The sequence below is a fragment of the Amblyomma mixtum genome, chromosome 8 (assembly GCF_055824585.1).
Source record: "Amblyomma mixtum isolate Tamu chromosome 8, ASM5582458v1, whole genome shotgun sequence".
NCBI lineage: Eukaryota > Metazoa > Arthropoda > Arachnida > Ixodida > Ixodidae > Amblyomma > Amblyomma mixtum.
This window is the reverse complement of record NC_143019.1, coordinates 11,786,128-11,792,180: the sequence shown is the minus strand read 5'-3', so window position 1 is coordinate 11,792,180 and position 6,053 is coordinate 11,786,128.

The following is a 6,053-nucleotide window of genomic DNA, read 5'->3' as shown; positions in this document are numbered from 1 at the left end:
GGTGGCGAAAATATGTCACCGCTGGCCTGGATTTAGTAATTACAGCCTCCCTTTACCACTCCTGTTACGTACGCCAGCATCCATTGCTTTGAGCGCAGATTTGGCCTTTCATAAACACAAACTGATGCTTGGCTTTTATGGGATAGAAACTTCCTGTTAAACGAACACCGCGACCGCTGCACCAGTGGAGGTGATGAGAATGTTTATTTGACAGTTTTTGAGAGTGATTGATATGTTCGGGGTCACTAGTCAGAGACTGCATTTGCTGTCGCTCCTGCCGATGCTCTCCAGACGAGTTGCTCCTGGTCTCCGCACCTGACTCCTGGTACGCAAGTATCCTGCTGTGTTCTACTTTTAACGGCAGGCAAAGCGGTAAGCGCGAAAAATACAAGCGTTAAGTATTTGGAAATAGCATCAGCCCTCTTCATTTTGTAGTCAGTAATGTACTGCATAGGTTTAATCTACATCAAGCAGCGCTTTAATTTATTTATCCTTGTCTTATGTACATCTTGCGTCTCTCAGAAGTAGCTGGCAAGAGGATTTACTGTGTGGTAAGCAGCGCCGGCCTCGCATGCTATGACAGTAATCTCCTTTGCTCACTCGTTGGTCGCAGAATGTTATGAAGGTAGCCTGAGACATGACAGACACGTGCCCATAGGCTTCCACTCTTGAGAATGTACCACTAGTGACCACATCTTCATCAGACTCCGCGCACAGCGAAATACGCGTCAGTCTTATATAGCTTCTTAAATAAAAGCGCGCCAGTTTTACCGCCTGAGTACTATATAAGGTTTAAGAGTATTTTCCCTGCGGTCCCACTTAATCGACTTTCCAAGAGTTGTATAGTATTAGGGCGCTCTAGAAATCCGTCTAAGTTGCTTGCTTTTTCCTTACTAGTAAAACTTTTTTTCTAGAAAATACTGGCTTTTTGTTATTTTTAACTTTTCTTCCGTCCTTTGGAAATTTAGACGTTCCTGCGCCATTGTAAAGCGGGGCATACAGCTTTTGAAGCCTGCCTTTTTGCTGCTCTTTTTTTTCCAGTCCAAGCATCATGTCCCGGTTCCCGATAACGGAATTATAATTTTGATTTTGAATCCGCCTTCTGCTGTGAGCAGACAAATGGCTTCCCGATTCCTGCCTTTAGCTCGAAATTTTTTGCAATTTTGATTTGCATGTCTATTGCGAACCGTATATATTTACCTAGCTGAAAACGTACCCACAGGACCCTTCTTACGGTTTTCAGTCCTACGTTTTTAAATTAAAAATTTGTTTCTGACGCACGTGTGTTTCTTGCAAAAGATGTAACCGCAGTTTGGGACGTCGTTCCCCGTTGATGCCATGTATTGTCAGCGAAAATCTATTGACATTACAGCTGACCAATGAATGGGTAATATACATGCTAGCGGCCCATCCATCCAGCATGCAGCTCATTCAGCATATATGGTCACTGCTGACGCGGTGAAGCTGGGTTTGGACAGCGGGTGTAAGGGCCTCAAATCTCTGAGTCTGACTCCTAGTACAATTTACCTCCCTAAATAGAGAATATGTGAAATCTTTGTGTACCACGCCCATATTTTAGCGAGTACACCAGTATAAATAAGCGAACTCGGGGCCGCAACAGGACAGTTGCTTCCATGCATCATTTTACTCAGATTTTCAATGCATTCTTTACTAATGATGCTTGCACAAATGTGAACACGGAACATATTTTGTATCGTTGTGGTTCCTTTACCTTTTGTTTGGCCTCTGCTATTCCTCGTTGCTCCTTGTGACGTAGACTGCGGAGGGATGAAGTCACGTTGTTTGAGACATGCTGCCACTTGCCTGCATACAAACGCCCCTTGCCCGAGTCGCATTTGCGTCCTGCGCTGACTCCGACGAATGACAGAGACGGCAATACTTTTGGCACGCACAACAAGCTATGTGGCGCTCCTTCCTTCTAGAGATAGACATTTAATCGTTGCTGCATGACCGATTGAAGGACTATGCTTCTTCTGACACGGCCGAGCTGGAAGCGGTGGCGGTAGGGAATTTAGCAGCGGCGCTGCGTCTACCCAGGCCGCGCCTTTTGTTATTGAGCGGTCGACCAAAGCAGAGAAAAATGAAGCTAAAGCTTACTAAATGTAGCTCTAGCACTGCTGCGGTAGTTGAGACGTCTGTACTATGCTTAGCTTTCTGCTGAAAATGGCGTGCAGGGCATTGGAAACTATTCAACTTTAGAATATTTCCTCGTCTGCTGTGTATAATTTATTGCTGGTCTGTTTTTGAATAACACCATCTGCCGGGCTAGTTGGTTGCGATCCATATGTATCAGCAGCGCGAACACCACACAGGAAGAAGAAGGAGAAGATAGTACAGAACGCTGGACTTACAACTTTTATTTGAACAGAACTGAACCCGCACTTATATACGCATGCCAGGTAAAATCCCACCAGGGGGAGTAATCAAGGCGCGCGATCGAATTGGGACCAACACGATGTCCAGGGCATCAAAAATATAACTAGAATCGCACTATACAATGACTTCCATGAAATGAAGCACGAATGAGATGCGGAAAACAAGAGAATGTAAAAACAGGGTTGAGTGTGCGCAAATGGAAAAATGGAAACACAGAGTTGAGGGCGCGAATTTTGCTCAAAAAACTTGAGAAGGCGAGAACACGGTAAAAAGGTAAGCGATGCGAAGGGTGAGCGCCAACAATGTGCCCCTAAAAAGCAGGTAAAATCAGATAAAACCAGAGAGAAAGGTGAAAAAGCGCTCTGTACTAACTTCCCCTTCTTCTTCCTGTGTTGTGTTCGCGCTGCTGATACATATGGTCTGTTTTATGCCTCGTGTCGCCTATCTTGTGATGTGACGTGGAAGGTGCATACATAAAAACTCCACTAGTCTCGTGTGTCAGCAGCAGCTTACTAAACTAAGAATTGGTCACTGTTCTCTTAATAAGCATATGCTAATGTAACTAGCGCCGCCTGACACTGGCTTGGTTATCTCACAGCCCTGTCGAGAGCGTCGTGAACAGTGGGTTATTCAAAGCATGGATTCCAGCTTAAATATTTTGCAATATGTGCGCTTTGTTCTCTAGTGTGGAAGGGACTTTAGCTTAATGGTGCGTTACGAAAATAAATAGAACACGTCATTTCTTTCTTAGCAGGGTAAAAAAAGTTTCATAAGATGGAAAGTTGGGCTAGTTGGAGACAGTTCATGATGTAAGTACCAGGGCGCAAACTAAACGAGACACACAAAAAAAAAAAGACAACAGCGTGTGTCCTGTGTCCCGTGTGGGTGGTTACTGTATATACTCTGTTCTGTTTTTCTAATAATCCTTAGTTGCGAGTCAGCGCTTGTAGTGTCTTCCCTCTTGTTCTGTGTTCTCTGTCTTAGTTTGCGTTGTTTTTCCACCATGTCTTCTTTTTCTTTGTGCCTCGTTTAGTTCGCGCCCACGCATTTGCATCAGTAACAAAGTTTACGTGTTGTTTGGGCGTTGTCACAGCCTACTGAATAAAGTTTTTCGACTGGTTAAAGCGGACTAGGTTGCTAATCATGATGTTTAGTCGACTACTGCAAGACTCTCCCGCCTGAACGCATTCCCGCAACCTATTGGAAAGTTCCACTTTTTAACCTTCCGTGCACTTAACCCTTGTTTAATATTAAACAGAAAACTTCTAGCCAGCTGGCCAAAATAATGCTTGTTTTCAATATTACGTGCATGATCACTGCCTGAGCCAGGCGATTGCTGTCTCGCATAAAGGTGAATTATTTGAAATGAACGGCGGCGCAACAAGAAGAACACAACAAGAGAGGGGACACCACATGCGCACACTACCAACTGTTTATTGCATGGAAAGGTGGCGTATTTAAACACAGCTCAGGCATGACACTCATCGCATTATCGCACAGACCCAACACGTGGAAAATAAACAGCAACATCAGGATAAAAGACTAGAACCCTTAACCTCTGCAGAAAAAACTAAAAGATTTTGATAACAGAACTTTGAGCAGGCCATCTCGTAGCAAAAGCAGAGTCAACAATCGTAGCAAAAGCAGAGTCAAACAAGAGAAGCAAAAGCAGTCAAAAAAAAAATCCAATCGTAGCAAAGGCAGCGTCAAACGTATAAAGCAAAAGCAGTCAGAACCCGAGAAACAACAAAACGAAAAAAAACAGTAACAAAATTAACAACCCGCCTAAAACAAACAACAGACGGCCGCTAGAAATGCAGGGCTGAAAAGATGCACAGCACATGGTGTTACAAAAAACTGTCAAGAAAGGACACTTCATTTCTACGGAGGGATACTGAGGAGTCGCTAACACAAGTGCTTCCCTTCTTATTGATCATAAAGGCCTCAAGAATTTCGCGTGCCACCTGATCGCGACTCCTGCCGAGAATCCTTATTCCGTTAAGCACTGGCTCACAATTGCAATCTTTACAATGTAGGGGCAAATTCGACCCTCCTCCGTTTTCTAACGACTTTTCGTGTTCCCGTGTTCTGTCGTTAATGCAGCGACCTGTCTGGCCTATATAGACCCCCCCGCAGGTCAGTGGGATTTCGTACACCACTCCGACGGCACAAGAAACGAAATGCTTGCCGTGCCTCTTTCCGCACATGGCTTTCTTCTCTTCGCTGATCCGCGAGCATAACCCGCTCAGCTTTCTTGGCGCAGAGAAAACGACAGGAACGTCGTACCGGCCAGCAACTTTCTTCAAGTTGTGCGCCACACGGTGTATATAAGGGACCACTTGTGGTCGCTTTGATCCCGGCTTAGCATGGAATTTTTGCTTCTTTAATTTCATTTTTTGAAGGAGGGTCGCTGCATTAACGACAGAACACAGGAACACGAAAAGTCGTTAGAAAACGGAGGAGGGTCGAATTTGCCCCTACATTGTAAAGATTGCAAGTGTGAGCCAGTGCTTAACGGAATAAGGATTCTCGGCAGGAGTCGCGATCAGGTGGCACGCGAAATTCTTGAGGCCTTTATGATCAATAAGAAGGGAAGCACTTGTGTTAGCGACTCCTCAGTATCCCTCCGTAGAAATGAAGTGTCCTTTCTTGACAGTTTTTTGTAACACCATGTGCTGTGCATCTTTTCAGCCCTGCATTTCTAGCGGCCGTCTGTTGTTTGTTTTAGGCGGGTTGTTAATTTTGTTACTGTTTTTTTTCGTTTTGTTGTTTCTCGGGTTCTGACTGCTTTTGCTTTATACGTTTGACGCTGCCTTTGCTACGATTGTATTTTTTTTCTTTTTTTTTGACTGCTTTTGCTTCTCTTGTTTGACTCTGCTTTTGCTACGATTGTTGACTCTGCTTTTGCTACGAGATGGCCTGCTCAAAGTTCTGTTATCAAAATCTTTTAGTTTTTTCTGCAGAGGTAAGGGTTCTAGTCTTTTATCCTGATGTTGCTGTTTCTTTTCCACGTGTTGGGTCTGTGCGATAATGCGATGAGTGTCATGCCTGAGCTGTGTTTAAATACGCCACCTTTCCATGCAATAAACAGTTGGTAGTGTGCGCATGTGGTGTCCCCTCTCTTGTTGTGTTCTTCTTGTTGCGCCGCCGTTCATTTCATCATGCACCAACTCGCCCCTCAGGCCATTCTTGTGAATTATTTATTGCACGCTTGTATAGGCACAGAAAGAGGAAATCCAGTGACTCAAGCATGTCGCGCATGATTCTGTGCATAGGCACCGAGGCGTAACCATTGACTTGAGCTGTGAAATTTGGGGGTAATACCTGACACTCCTAACCAGCTAACCTTTGAGTGGCTGGTGACAGCTATTTCACCTCATTTCCGGGCGGTAGGCGCGGTAACTATCAGACAGCTCTGCAGGTACGCACATCGAAATTCTAGTTGGCACGAGGAAAGAAAATCTCGATTCCGTTGAGCCTCGTTGCACTATTGCATTGAAAAGAGAAGTTTTCTTCAGAACGCTGTTTGACACGGTAGGAAGTTTTTCGGCGTAATCTCTAATTTTATGCTTTTCTTGATTACATTACGTGCATCGGGTTCTGCGTATAATATATATTTCTCCTACCAAAGCAGGCAAATATTCCGACTTTTTAAG